This window comes from Schistocerca serialis, chromosome 5 (genome assembly GCF_023864345.2).
Source record: "Schistocerca serialis cubense isolate TAMUIC-IGC-003099 chromosome 5, iqSchSeri2.2, whole genome shotgun sequence".
NCBI classification, from domain to species: Eukaryota; Metazoa; Arthropoda; class Insecta; order Orthoptera; family Acrididae; genus Schistocerca; species Schistocerca serialis.
The window spans coordinates 61,675,305-61,691,942 of NC_064642.1; positions in this window are offsets into that span (position 1 = coordinate 61,675,305).

Sequence of the window (16,638 nt, forward strand, 5' to 3'; positions counted from 1 at the left end):
CGTCACATGCCAACACTGCAAAGTACACAGGCACACTTCACCCCCCCTCGGCACCTTTTAGACCCCTCCTGGGCGTTTCCAGCAGATTCATATTGACATTGTTGGCCCTCTGCCACCCTCTAACGGCTTTCGTTATGTTCGCTCGTCTATCAACCGAACAACTCGCTGGGTCGAGGCTGTCCCCCTCCCCAATATTACAGCACAAACTGTTGCTCGAGCTTTTGTCGAGTCATGGGTATCACGTTTCGGATGCCCAGCCATCATCACGACTGACCAGGGCAGATAATTTGAGTCGGCCCTGTTCAACGGGATTTGTAACTTTTGCGGCATCTGGCGTATCTGTACCACAGCATATCACCCACAAAGTTATGGGCTAGTCGAGCACTGGCACCACACTTTCAAGGCAGCTCTTCGATGCCACGACTCTCTATGGATGGAGGCCCTTCCCATTTGCTACTTGGCATTTGTGCGATCTATAAGGAAGGCCTCAAAGGCAAAATATCCGAGTTCATATACGGCCAGAACATTGTTCTCCCTGGCGAACTTGTGAGCCCTTCCGCTTCTCTCCCTCAGTCTGACTTACCATCTTTCGTGGACCACGTCAGACGCCACTTCATCAACCTCCATATCCCTTCGCCCACCAGCCATTCCTGCAATAAGGTTCACGTCCCAAAATCTCTGAACAATTGCGAGTATTGATAAGTGTTGTTTGATCAGTGGGAGAGTGTCACAGAGACACTGAAAGAACTGAATGGGAAGACTCTTGAAGGTAAACATAAACCATCCTAAGAAAGTCTGTTATAAAGTTTGACAAACCAGCTTTAAATGATGCCTCTAGAAATATACTACAATAAGCTAAGTATCACTCACATGGGGTTTGTGAGGATAAGATTAGAATAATTACTACAAGCACAGAGGCATTCAGACAGTCATTCTTCCAATGCTCTATATTTGAATGGAATGGGAAGAAACCTTACTAACTGGTACAATGGGATGTACCCTCTGCCATGCACTTCACAGTGGTTTGCAGAGTATGGATGCAGATGTAGAAGCGATAAAGTGTGATCCACATTGGATGGATGCCATAAAACTATGTCCTGCACCAAAAGTGAAACAAAATATGCTCTGGAAATGGCCTCAGCATTGTGAAACAGTATTCAAAATAACTAAAGACAGTTTACTGCAAGTGCAGCTACTACTCCACACAGATATTTTCTATCCATTTCATTTAGCAGCAAATGGGTCAGATTATGGTTTGGGTTACCAGATTTCCCAGCGGATTGATTATGAATGTAGGCCAATAGCTTCTTCTTCCTGCATCTGGAACAAGCATGCCCCCAGCTCCTGAGATGAGGTCAATAGCCTGGGCTTAACGATGACCAGTGGGTGTTTTCCAATGATGTAGTGTGACTTAATTCATTACTTGGAGTAATTTCAGTTAGTTGCACTGTGTGGGTACTTCACCAGTTTGTGTCATTAACTGCTGTGCTGTTATTTTGCTGCCCAAAGGTCGGCTGCATGGAGTGTAAGGCATGGCACTGTTGCGGCGCGTTGGCCACTGCTGCAGCTGACTGTTTCTGTTTGTGTTTGGCATAGGGCCATGTGATGGTGGATTGTAATTCACTTGTGCATTTAAAGTACTTCTGTTGTTTTGAAAATTTCTTTTAAATTTTTTGTTTTTCCATTCCCATTACCGTACTCATTGTCTCTGGGTATGTAATTTTGTTGGTGTGTGTACCATCCTTGCTGTGTGTTTTGATCACTTTTTCTTGACTGATTCATATAACTATGTTGTTGTTGTGCCTGATTTTCTGTTGCTCTATTGGGTATAGGTATTTCCTCATAGATTAAGTTGATAGAATCAAGCACTGCCAGAAAATATTCAGTGTCACGCTCTGGCATTATGACTAATTTTTCTCTAGTGTGCTATGGTAGCTGGGCGGAGTGGCTATGCGGTTCTAGGCGCTACAGTCTGGAACCGAGCGACTGCTACAGTCGCAGGTTCAAATCCTGCCTCGGGCATGGATGTGTGTGATGTCCTTGGGTTAGTTAGGTTTCATTAGTTCTAAGTTCTAGGCAACTGATGACCTCAGAAGTTAAGTTGCATAGTGCTCAGAGCCATTTGAACCATTTTTTTCTATGGTAAATGACTTTTCAAATTTTTTAACACGTCTACCTGTGGTATTGGGTTCGTCCAGTAGCATGTCTTGTTCAGGTAATTTTCAAAGTATCCCTGTAGACTACCATATTTGCCATTGAATGGTGCGGGGTTAAAAACCTCATGCCTGAGTCTTTCTTGCACTGAGTCAGACCAGTATTTGTTGAAGAAAGCTCATTCAAATTTGATATAAGTGGCACAATGTTCAGCCACTTCAGTTGCCCATAAAAGAACATCATCTTGCATGCATCCCATGACAAATCTGATTTTCTGTGCTTCCATTCAGGTGTGGGGAAATAAATGACAAAAAGCACTGATGAATACTAATGTATTCATTTTTTTACCTTCAGTAGTGAATGTAGGAAACTGTCAGTGCCTCAGCAAACCTTTGTGTGTAAAAATAGTTGATAGGCACATGGCACTTTTGGTCTTATTTATGTTGTTCTTGTAGTTACCTGTAATTCTGGTCGGTAATTGTTCAGGTATCAGAGTTATGGGTATGTTTAAATTGTGCACTCTACAACTGTTAATGGTACGTGATGTGGGACTCATGACAATTTGTGGATAAATACCAACAGGCTGTGGTTTGTTCACTGTAGCCTGTGTATTATTTACATGCATATTTTGCAATATGGTAATATTTTCTTCTAAATGATTGCAGATCCTATTTTCCACAGCTTGGAGGTTTACCATTTTCACTATTTCATTTTCTTTCTTCTGAATAGCCTTTTCTACTACATATGTGTATAACTTACAATATGTTATTAACTTCTGTGCAATGGTATTACCCTTATCTAAAGTACCTGCTTCAGATTGAGTAATGATATCACTCAGATTTTCATTGATCTTCTCTCTCTCCTTCTTAGGACTTGCTGAGTCAACTTCTAATGCTGATGCCCTCAAAGTAAGCTCTTCTATGGATAGGGGTATACTTTCATAATCTTTATGTAGTTTGTTAACTACAGTGGTTACCTTTTTTACTGTTGAACACAATTGATTTTGTGTGGCTTCAATGTTTGTGTTTGTGTCTGTGATTTTCTTTAACTGTTGCTCTACTAGATCATTATGGTTGTTAAAGAATCTATCTTCTGTTTTAGCGCTGTAATGTTACTGTTAACTTCAGAAAGTACTTCATGCTTTACTTGCTTTTTTTTTTCATATCATTCAATTTTTTGTCAATTTCAGTCCAAAAATTTTTGGCTGAGTCATCAAACTCCTGTGAGACTATGTCTTGCAAATCCTGGAATCTTGGGTGACGGTATTCAGATTGTGTGCCAAATTATCAATTTTGGTATTCATATCTTGTTTTATATCACTGAAATTGGGGTTCATATTGTGTTTCATATCATCAAATTTTATGTTTATGTTAGGCCATAACTGCCATAGCAGTGCTTCAGTTGTACTACTGTGGTTGCTGTCAGCTGTACTTTCCAAGTTAATGTTTGTGTTGTGACCAAGTAGGTTTGTAATGTGTTGTCAAGATTCATATTGCAATTGCTGTCCAAGGGTTCATTCATGAGTGGTACGTCACTTTGTGGGATGTGTGACATTGTCTCATCAACTGTAAACATTGATTTGTCAAGATTATTCTGCTGTGAGGCATCGCTATCATTTGTTGCAGCTGCAACACTCATCTCTGACCCACTTAAACTTTCTGCAGTAGGCATGAATGACACCTGAACTTCAATTATTCGATTGTGCAATTCCATACCATTTTGGCTGATTGCATTTTCGCTATCACTGTCAACAAAGGGAATATATTTTGCGGCCATATTCTGTGAATATGCAAAAAAATAAATTTTGACAGAAATGTTAAAATTTCATATGGTAATTATTACACTCAACATTTGTAATTTATGCAGTGTCTAAGCCTGTTTTACGTCTTTTATGATACAAAAACTATTGTGTCACAATTCTTTATGTTTTACTGACATTGTGTATCACACTGAAAAATTCACATAAATTTTTCACAATAAAGTTCAAGGAAAGGAATAATGAGAAAAAGGTTTCTATCTACATCAAAAGAGGTGCTACCAAGTGCAATGATGCAAGCAACTTGTGTAGCCATTCTACCTTTGCTGCACCAAACAAAATAGCTTACTATGGAAAATTTTATGTAACCTGCATCCAATTCTTATTACTTTCCAAAATTTCTTCTCAATTTTTGCCTTTTTGCTTTACTTGCTCCCTGTTGTGATTCATGCAAACAGAAAATACAATTAGTTTTTATGATACATAACAGTGTCATAAAAATTTCTTACTATAACAATAGTTAACAAACCCTACTCACAACCAGTGCCCTGAAGGCCTGGCACAAAGGCGAGTGTTGTGTTGTAAAAATAAATAAAAAAGTATCACATATACTTATGAGAAACATTTTAAAAGGGAATAATACAATTGTGTTATTGGAAATGTACTGTGCTTGTACAAGTTTTAGGCTATTGGTCTTTTTCTCTTACATTTCAATTGTAGATGCAGGCAGCAGACTCCAAGTACACCAGTGCATGTCATAAATAAGAAACTCCTCCTTACTTTGTTTCACTTCACTTGAATAAAAAATACTTAATACTGGTATCAAATTTTTTCTTATTTCGAAACATATATGATACAAAACATTCGTAGCCCATTATATTACAAACAGCACTTTTTAACAGACGTTCTATGTACTAGGGAGTGAGAAACAAAAACATTTACAGAAAATGAATGATGATTTTTTTCATTTGTTTGCACATTATCGCACATTCATAATTAACATCTTTGACAATGCTTATGGTTGATCCGTCTTTCATTTTTTGTTTTTAATAAATTTTACCTTTACGATATCCTGGGGTCTTTCATCATGTACCTACACATAGCATGATAAGCTTTCTAGAGGTACATTTGCTTGAATATTTGCATCTGCAACTAGATGGCTACAGTAAACATATTTTATGTTTGCTTTCAATGTGTAAAAGGAAAAAGACAAAAGTGCCAATGAGTTTACTCACACTCATTGAGTTAGATGGTAAATGTCTGTGGATTGTTGGTGCATAATGCCCTCATGATCTCCAGAAGTTTATTGTGGACAATTTGCCAGTTTACAACAATAAATAGCAGCCAGTTTTTATGACACATTGGATGTTTGAATCAATGAATCAATAACACTTTCTTCCAGCACTCTCCTTAGCAGTCAACTATAAAATTGACCTGGTCATTTTGATGGTGATGTCATTAGCATTTTATACAATAAACTTAATTAACTCAATCAGCAAGACATTACATGGATTCACTGAACATAGAAAGAAGGAGAGAGAGAGAGAGAGAGAGAGAGAGAGAGAGAGAGAGAGAGAGAGAGAGAGAGGAAGCTGTGTTCTCTCATTCATAGGTTTGGTGGTGGAAAGGTGCAGAAATTTTGAAATCATAAAAACTTTAAAGCTCATAGTGTGAAAGTTAAAATACAGATAGGTAAACAGCTGGGTCACTTGTTCTGCTGATACAGTGCTTTGTGCACACCTTGTCACAGTACTCGCCCATGAGGCCCACACCAGCTCAGCTGCATTCAAATTGATAACTGCTGGTGGGGGTGCTAAAGTTGCTAATTAGTACACAAATTAACCAATTGCTATGCCAATTAAATAAGGAAATGGCTTCAATTAAGATATCTGTGACCTTCCAAGGAATACAATTTTGCTGGAAAACTATGTGGTAAAAGTAGCTCTGTGCATTATAAGGGTCAGAGAGAATGACTAACTTTGTAGAATATGGTCTGAAATAAGTTGTAGAGATTGTGAAACTGTGAAGAGGAAAGAGAATTAATATTGTAGTTCTCAATAAAAGATAGAATGTTTAGGGTGGAAGCAGAGAAAGAATATGTAATCATGGATGAGAGGGGCAGCAGGTATTGGAATAGAAAGACATGAAATTAGTGAATAGGAGGATAGAGGAAAATAATGAACATGATAGGAAAGTGAAGTGTAATCAGTCCATGCACAACAATGCACAGTACCAATACATTTCAAAAAGCAATGTGCAAAAATGCAATTTTTCTGTGGAGCCATACATTTGAATCTATTGATCACAGAGATTTAAACATTACATAGTTCCTCCATTTGAGGCAAATTGAGTAAATTGGTTGGTTCTTTTCCATTAGGTGTGCTCTAGACTGAGCCTTATATGGCTTATAAAAGTGCCAAACAGTATGATTTGCTCATGTGCAGTTTCTGGGGAAAACAAGTGATTTCTGGGTGTCAAAAATACCAGTTATGGGGATGGTCACTTCTATGCTTTCTATTGATAACAAATGATCGCATTTTTACCACATGCTCTTAAGATGATGATCTAAGGGGAATTCAAAAGTTTTTATATCAACATTATTCATGACTGATATCCAGAGGTTCAGAGTTACCATACTTATGCAGAAAACCACAAAAGCCATTTTTATATGGTTTTGTACCATGGGTCACAGTTATCTAAATATCTAGCCACAGACAATGACTTATATTTTAACTGTATGTTCTTTAAGCATTTGTGGGGACTGCAGGTTGTGAAGCAGTCAAAACATCTACTGTGAAATTTCCCTGACATCTGCCTGAGTTCATTTAAAACAGATGGCCTATGTCTCTGTTGGTCTGGTTCCAACTAGCACATTGTAAGCATGTGTTTTACTTGTACAGTGTAATTAGTAATTAAGAATGTTTCTGTTAACTATTGCAGTGTTACCTGGCTTTATGCTTAATTACAGACTTCCTATTTTATCAGTTGATTTGTTTTCACCACATAACGCCTGTTGTTTAGGTCCTTCTTCATTGCTGAGCAATGTATCACTTTTCGTTCTGATGCCGCAACTCTTCCTTCCTATATCTTTACTACTTTTTTATCTATATAAATGATGAACTGTTGGTTTTGCCATTTAACAACTTTTTAATGACTGTGGAAGTATTGCAGGCATCGGGTCCCACCTAATGTGTCACCTGCCTATACGTTTTACATGAACCTTTCAAGACTCAATCGACCTGTTTACAAAGAGAAAGCAGAATATCTCTTCCTTTGACATTGTCCAATAATGACCTAGGAAGCTCGATGCCCTAGCGGCCCAGGCTCTTCCATGGCTCACGGTAGTTTGCAGCATTCGTTTTATTCCTTGCCCACTTGCCGCTACATCGAACTTTCGTGGTGATCGTTGGGCAAAGCCTTCCACGTTATCTGTAACATAAATGAACTTTCTTCCCACAGTATTTCTGAAAACCCAAAAACAAAAAAGAACATAATAATAATAACTGTTCTTACAATTAAAAACAAAGATGATGTGACTTACCATACAAAAGTGCTGGCAGGTCAATAGACACACAAACAAACACAATCATACACACAAAATTATAGCTTTCGCAACCAACGGTTGCTTCATCAGGAAAGAGGGAAGGAGAGGGAAAGACGAAAGGATGTGGGTTTTAAGGGAGAGGGTAAGGAGTCATTCCAGTCCCGGGAGTGGAAAGACTTACCTTAGGGGGAAAAAAGGACAGGTATACACTCACACACACACCCATATCCAACCACACATACACAGGCACAAGCAGATATTTGTAAAGGCAAAGAGATTTCCCTCTCCTTCCCTCTTTCCTGATGAAGCAACCGTTGGTTGCGAAAGCTAGAATTTTGTGCGTATGATTGTATTTGTTTGTGTGTCTATCAACCTGCCAGCGCTTTCATATGGTAAGTCACATCATCTTTGTTTTTAGATATATTTTTCCTGCGTGGAATGTTTCCCTCTATTATGTTCTTACAATTATTCGTATAAGTGTTGGTCGATTTAATGAGGGGTGGGACAGGCCTAAGCCTTGTGACACCACACTATTTCTGTGGGTGTGCATACTTCTATTAACTTCCCTACAGCATAAAGGATACCAGAGTAGAGCAAATTTTGTTACTTTTTACTTACTAAGTGCATACAACAGTGCTATGTTATGCCCTACAATTCAGCAACCACAAGGACAACAGGATTTTGGACAAATCATGCAGAACAGTTACCTTCAGTGTAATCTGTGAAACATTTTCATGTATTCAAGTACATGACTAAAAAGTGGAAGTGCAGTTCCGATGTGTTGTGTACCAACAACTCCAACATTATTAGTGGATGTGAACAATACCAGCAGCAACAAGGGTTACTTGGTGATTTTATACCATCATGATTGAGGTACATAGCAACTCTAAGACTTTATTCCTGCATTGCATCTGGTTCCTTATGAAAGATACTCATGCACATTATTGGTTTCATCTGCACAGAGTACTGGGTACGCCAGTCTGTTTGATATTAATTACAGAGCCCAGCCAGTTGGACATAAAATGTGTACCATAGTTCCCCTCATGCTGTGAACACCTCACTAGCTTTCATCTGACAAGTTTTTTGCCCATGGGACAGGGACATAATACATGTGCAGTTCAGTTCAGACATGGACTGGTCCCCAAACTATCAAATTTCCAACCCGACCATGTGGCCAAGTGGTTGCACATTACAGATGACACATCTAAATTTGTAGCATTATTGAACAGCATCTCTGAGCATGTGTATTTGATCAGTGAGATCATAACTGTGCCACACATTACCAAAAGATATGAGGCAGCTAAAGCTGCACTCCAATAGTGTTTTGCTAAGACACCAGAACAACAACTATAAGAAGTTTTGTATGGGAAGAGGATTGGTCAGCAAACACCTTCACAATTTTGGAGACATCTTTGAATAACAGTGGATCCTAGCATCAAGCCTGATGTTCCACTGTGGTAAATTGGATACTATGGTTATCATACTCACTACGGTCAGTGCTAATTTTGAGGGAGAAGGACTTGATCGATATGAGTCTAAATTTGGTGGACAGACAGCAATTCTTTGGCGGATACAAGATCAGCAGTTGACATCTTTCCAGGCAGAGCATCACCATTGACAGCAGGATCTTTGTGCACACATGCAAAGAGCAGCTAATGACACATTAGAGCAACAATTTGGAACTGTCAAATTAACAATAGGCCTTGAAACGATGACAAAGAGCACATTGCAGTTTCTAATAGCAGATGTGTGGACCAATCTTAGGAGAGATTTCCTTCACTATTCTCACCTACTGTGAGGTCTAGTGGCCAAAGTGCTTAGGCAAATTATTTCTGAGGAAATTGTAAATGGACAAATGCACTTAGGAAAACCACTTCACTGGAAATTGTACACAGATATACTGATTTCACAGAAGAACTTCATACATTGAATCAACAAACCTCCCCTCCTGTAGACAAACGAAACTGCATCCTGTCAGACATGACTGCAAGATATGAAGCAGTCAAGCTGTGATGAAGCAAGCTGGTATATTTTTACTTCCCCTCTTGCTTTGCCATCTGACTCCTTAAAAATGGTTTTTTCAGTTTTAACTGATTACCATTAACATACATGAATATAATATGCATTTTCATAAAAGAGAAAGGTTGGCCTTCAGTAAATAATTCAACACCAGGTCTAATTTTGTGCTTAGTTTTATGTATGTAATTGATTTTCTAATTAATTTCAAATATTCCTAGTTAATACTTTCATTATAGGGAAAAATCAATAATTGTTTCGTAACTTAAATTATAGTGTAAACATATAAAAATTCTGAAATAACTGTAAACATTTGGAAGATGAAATGCTAGTAATCTTAAAGTATCCATTTGGCTCTCTTAAAAAACAAGTTAGCAAAGCCAGCCCTTAATTAATTCCAAAATAATTAAAAGTTTTGCCCAAAGTATTGTTTGCCTACCTATATTTGTTAATTTCATGATTTAAACAAATAATTTGGCTTAACCCTTGTAGTAGAAGAAACTGTTAAAAAGAACCAATTTTTCAATGTATTCAGTTAATTTAATGAGTTAAGTTTTAATTGGAGTTTCTGTAAATTAAACTTCAAACAATTTATAGTCTCAGCACCTATTATTGTGAGGATATATAAGGGCCTGGATTTTGGTCACGATACAGTCAGTCCATGGCTGAGTTTCAGACAAGGAACCTTTGTTGGTTAGAATGACAAAAATGCATCAACTTAACAGTGTAATAAGTGTTACACAATTAGGCCACGTGTTAAAACAGTGACAATGTCTGCTCCATACGTACCTTTCTATTCTCCAAGAACAGTGAACTTTGTGGTTAGGCTTTTAATTCTCATAGGTGTTCAACAGTAAACTATTGTAGCAATATGCAGAGGTCTGCCTGAAACCTATTAATGAGGCTTTTCAAAGGTTAAATGGGTTAAACAATAATGGACTGGCCATATAACTGTGTAATATTGGGGGGTTGCGAAAAGTGAAAGTAAAAGACTGTGAAACCCTTCTGTGCATCTGTTGGTTACATCATTTACAGTAGACAGTACTACACATCCACCCCCTATTTTTTCAGCCAGTATGTCAACACCACAGACAACAAATGAAGAAACGAAATAGGTGAACTGCTACAAAGTGTGAAAGAATTCAGCTATGAGGTCTGTTCAAAAAGTTCTGGAACTTTGTCCACAAAATTTTTCTGTGCTTACCTTTTACATGTTGTGTATGATCTCCTTTGAAATACTCTCCTCCACAATTGATACACCGCTCCCAACACTGTTTCCACCTCTGGAATCGGTCTTGGTACGCTTCTCGCGTGAAGCACCATCTGTGCTTATCTCATCTATCATTGCAAATCTACATCCTTTCAACCAGTTTTTCAACTTCACTTATAAAAAAGAGTCCACAGCTGCCAGATTTGGAGAGTACAGAGGATAAGGCAGCGCAGTGATTTTGTTTCTTGTGCTGCAGCCATGCGCCAACAGAGATGAACTTGTGGGTGTGTTACCATGATGCAAGAGCCATGAATTGTCTCGCCAATTTTCAGGCTGTTTCTTTCTCATATTTTCTTGCAGGAGTTGCAACATTCCCCAATAGAACCATCAATTAACAATTTGTTGCTGTGTCATGAGGTCATGATGAACTAATCCTTCAAAGTCAAAGAAAACTATCAGCATCGGTTTGACATTTGACCTGACCTGACGAGCTTTTTTTGGTCTTGGAGAACCTTCCCAACCAACTGTAAAGTCTGAACCTTGGTCTCAACATCATAACTGTTTACCTGTGTCTCATCACCAGTTATGTTTCTCTCAAGGAACATCTCATTCTCATTTGTGCAATCCAAAAGCTCTTCACAGATTGTGAGACGAAGGTCTTTCTGGTCTTGAATCATGAGCTGTGGGACAAACTTTATGAAAACACAGTTTATTCCAAGATGCTGTGTCAGGATTTCATAATATGATCCAACTGAAATGTAACATTCGTCTGCAATCTCTGGGACAATGAGTCTTCAGTTGGCACCACAATTTTGTTGACAGCCCTGACATGAGTGTCATCAGTAGAGGTTGAAGGGCACCCTGAATGATGGTCACCTTTAGCTTCTGTCTGACCATTTTTAAACCATGGAAACCATTCATAACTCTGACTACAGCTTAAGAACTCATCACCGTAGGTTTTCTCATCATTTGGCGTGTCTATGTAAAGGTTTTCTTGAGTTTCACACAAAATTTAATGCAGAGCCATATCGAAATTTGCAAACTCTGGGACACAATGTACTACTCAATACACCACTGAACAATAACTAACAGACATACAAGGATGAAACTTGTGGCAGTTACACATTAAACAAAGGCATGTGCAGGGATGTCAACCGCATTTTGCTCCAACACACTATTGGTGTGAAATTACAAATGTTACGGAATTTTTTGAATAGACCTCATATGCAGAATGAGAATACAGTCCTTAAAACTTTAGTACAGACAACAGTAGCATAATTATGCAAGGTGTAAGCACATCTTGTGAAACTAAAATATGAACAACAGCACAATACACTTTGGCTTCAACAGCATCATCATTCATCGGAACAACCAATTCAACAGCTGCATTCAAACACACCATGCCAGGAGAAACAGCCACAGTCCTCACAGAACATTCAGGTCAGTCAGTGCTGTATTCAGACTGTGCAAGTGCACCCATTCTGTGATGCTCATATCAGTCACCTATCCACAGTAGGGAGTCAAACACAATACTGTGCATTGTACCTGGACCGCCTGTGCATATTGAAGTATGACACCTTGCAGCGGGTAGACTGTGTCACTAACACCGTGACAGTTGAGCTGCTGTGTGCTAAGTAGTGCAACCATTGGGCAGTTCATGGTCCTTGTCCTCACTTTGTGACATTTGCCTGCTTTATTTCCTTGCTGATTGTTCTTGGTGTTGACGTACTGTGTTGCTATAATGGCTGAAAAATGGGGGGAGGAAATTCAACATTGATTACTTTAAATGATGTAGCCGACAGGTGCACATTTGCATTCCACAGTTCTTTACTTTCACTGGTCACAACCCCCCCCCCCCCTTCCACCCCATAATACACTGTTGGTTAACTCTGACAATCCTCATTAATAGATTTGCAGGCATATGTCAGTATAGTGCTACAATAGTTTGCTGTTGAATATCTATGAGCAGTAAAAACCTAACCACACAGTTCACAGTTCTTCCAGAATAATCAGGTAAATATTGAGCAGACTCTGTCATTGTTTTAACTCATGGCCTATTTGTGTTACACTTATTTCACAGTTAAGTTGATAGTGTCACTTTCAGGATGTGGTGCCAGTGCTCTACGAGGCCATTGCTCTGCGGGTGATAGGCAGTGGTGTGGTATATGTCAAGGCTGCAAAGTTCATGAAGTTTGGCAAACAGAGAGGCTTGAATTTTCAGTCCTGGCAGAGGCAACTGAAACTAGAAATCCCAGAGTTGATGAAAGCATGGGCAACTGTGTTGGCTGTGATATCGGCTAATGGTATGGCTTCGACACATCTTGCAACTCGCTTGACGGTGGAGAGCATATAGCAGAAGCCATTGGAGGGAGGAATTGGGCCAAGGTCAATTTGTATGGGTTTTAGGCATCCTTTTGGGATGTCAAATGTTCCTGGGAGAAGCTGAACATGTCTGCTGACTTTACTTCACTTGCAATGGTTGGGTGCATGTGTCTATTCACAGTAGTCACTCTTGGCACACAGACAGAGGTATCAATCAGTGACCAGTTTGGTAGTGGTTTTGATAACAGGATGGGCCAGATAGTGTAGTGATGCAAACACTGTCTGTCAAAGAGGTGGTGGTACTGTGGGCTGAGGAGTCACACATGATAGGAGTTATGGAACCAAGTAGAAGGCGAGGCTCAAGAGTGAATGAGCAAATTGTCTCTTTAAGCACATCCGCTGACGCAGAGTTATTGGTTTGTAGATGCTCAATTTCACCCATATTAATATGGATGTGATAATGTTCAACCTGAACAGTCAGTCAGCAGCCATGCTGTCAGAGCTGCATATGTAGCGAATGTCAAATACCAGCAGATTAGGTCCAGGGAGCACAGGCATCTGGGGTAGTTGCACATCTTTGCCAGGATTTTGAATGGTGTCAGCAAGCTGACAGTGATCGGTAAGAAAATGAACTCACACCTTTCATTATCTGCAAGGAGTTCACGGTCTATTGACAATTTACTATGGGTAAATGAGAGGTTTTTGGAAAAGAATTTAAAAGGTTTACTGATGTCACTAACACGCTGTTGCAGCACTGTTCCTATACATGTATTACTCATGTCAGCTGTGCTTGAAATGCAGATATTGGATACTGGGTGAGCTAATGTGATGGCACAAGTGAAGGCAAACTCAAGATTGTTGAAGGCTTGGAGCACAGTTTCTGTCCTTGTCAATTTACTTGCAGCTGAGGTGTTTTCTCTGATCAGAGCACCAGTTAAGGGTGGTTTGAGTGGAGGCAGCATGGGGAGATGTTGATGATAAAATTTAATAACACTGAGGAATCTGCACAGCTTGCAGTAATCCATGGGTAGTTTGAGGTTACGAATAAATTCATCATGGTTGGTTGATGGTCGAATACTTTTGGTGAATACAGTATAACCAAGGAAAGTAACACTGGCACTGAAAAGGTCAGATTTATCAAGACTGATTTTGACACAGTTGTTACAAAGTGTGTTCATGACTTGAGCCAGGTGCCGTTCACATTTCTTGATTGTGGAGGAAAAATTAGAATGTCATCCAGATATTGCATATGCAAATTCAACGTTAAACAGTATTGAACTGATAAAGTTCTGCCATTTCTGAGCTGGTTTTGAGGCCATACGACATGAGACAGTTTTCAAAAAGTCCAAAAGGAATGAGTAGCATAGTCTTAGGAATATCACCTTTGAACACAGGTATTTGATCGTATGGTAAACACTTGTGCATCATTGAGCAGTTCAGCAAAGTCCTTAATATGAGGAACTGGTTATTGTCAATTAGTGGGTGGGCATTAAGGGCTCTGTAGTCCCTGCAGAAGTGGAATGATCTGTCTTACTTTTGAACAAGGTAGATGGGAAAGACCATTTACTATCTGATTAGTGAATGATGAAAGGGGGGGGCTCCTCCATAGTATTGATCTTGTCACTAGTACCATCCACCTGCTTAGCTAGTTGGTAATGTGATTGCCTCCCATGCACTGGGCCCAGGTTCGATTCCCGGCCGGGTTGGAGATTTTCTCCGCTCGTGGACTGGGTGTTGTGTTGTCTTCATCATCATTTCATCCTCGTTACCGGGGCGCAAGTCGCCCAACGTGGTGTCGAATGAAATAAGACTTGCACTTGGTGGCCAAACTTCCCATAATAGGGGCCTCCTGGCTCACTTCCATTTTTTTATCACTAGTACCATTAGTAATGGTAGCTACCAAGGTATTGTTCAAGTTCACAGGCAGGAAGGACGCTGTCTGTTTGCAGAGGTGACCGTTGCTGCATAGAAACACTGGGGGGGCAGGGGGGGGGGGGAGGGGGGGGGGGGAAGGGGGCGCAACGCCACTGACCTGAGACACTTGGGTAAAAGGCAGCAATCCAGGATTAAAGAGGGCAGCTGTCAAAGCATCATCTAGGCATGGTGGATCGTATCAGACAGCTTACATAGTATCAGATTAGCCTGTGCCAGCTGTGCAGATACTGCATCGATCCATTGGCAGAGAGCATCATTGAGAGCTTATAGATGATGAGAAGTGGAGCACTCAAGGGAAAACTAAACCATTGCAGTGGTGAGTCTACCCCGTAGAGAAGAGCACTCAGAAATATAGCTGAGGAGGGAGTCCTTTAAGGGGAAAGAGGGAAGAAGGGCCGAATGAGCCTGGGACCAGTAATGCGCATCCTGGATGGTAGAAGAAAACCTGAAATGTTAAGCAAATCAATACCTATCATGGGTTCATCAACATTGAAATGTGGAAGGCTCATGTAAAACTGATACCAGGTGCAAGATGCACTCGCATATCTGTAGTGCCCTGAAAGTTGATACTGCAGATGCTCACTGCACATAAAATCAGCTCGGCTGGTTATATGTAAGCAGGGACCAACGTGATAGAAATGACATTGGCCTCCATGCCAGTATCAATCACATATTTAAGGCCTGATGTCAGTCCATTACATATACACAACCACATAAGATGGATGTTACATATGCTGACTGTTGTGATGGATGTTACATATGCTGACTGTTGCTCAGTGAGGCACAATGAGGAGGTGGGGTGGGCTGGTGCACCTAAACAGGTCTGTGGACAGAGTCTGGGAATGTGCAGGGAGGTCAATAGTTCTGTGATGCACCACCAAATTTAGGTTGAACAAACACAATGGACACACTGGGTGTGGTGTATTCTGTGTGTTGCTTGTGCACCATCTGTTGGAGTAAGTGGAGCAGTCTTTATCAGAGTTCAGCGGATTCAGGTAACACACAGAGGCTGCTACCAGGTGACTGTCTGTCATTTTGAAGTTGAACTCACATTCTCAAGTGGCCTCTACCATCCCGCTGAAGTGGAGTTGGTACGGGGGGAGTGGGATAGCCCCTGGTATCAACCCTATCCTCCTCGCTGGTGCCTGTGTTAGTGAGGAGATGCTGCAACCAAAGAAAGCTGTAAGCTTGGTTTCCAAGGTGTAGCTTAGGCTCCAAAGGATCTTGTGATGAAGCAAGCTGGGGTATTTTTAATTCCCCTCTTGTTTTGCCATCTGCCTCCTTAAATTCATTTTTTTTAACTAATTAACATCAGCATACGTGAGTATAATTTCCATTTGCATAAAAGAGAAAGATTGGTCCTCAATTTTAAAGAACATAACACCAGATCTGATTTTGTGCTTAGTTTTATGAATGTAATTTATTTTTGGACCTAATACAGTCAGTCCACAGCCGAGTTTCAGACGAGTAACCTGTGCTGGTTAGAACAACAACATTGCTTCAACTGAACAGTGTAATAAGTGTTAAACAATTAGGCCACCTGTTAAAATGGTGGCAGTCTTTGCTCCTTACGTACCTGATTATTCTTCAAGAACTGTGAACTTTGTGGTTATGTTTTTACTGGTCGAACTGTGAACTTTGTGGTTATGTTTTTACTGCTTGTAGATTTTCAACAGTAAACTATTGTAGCAGTATGTGGAG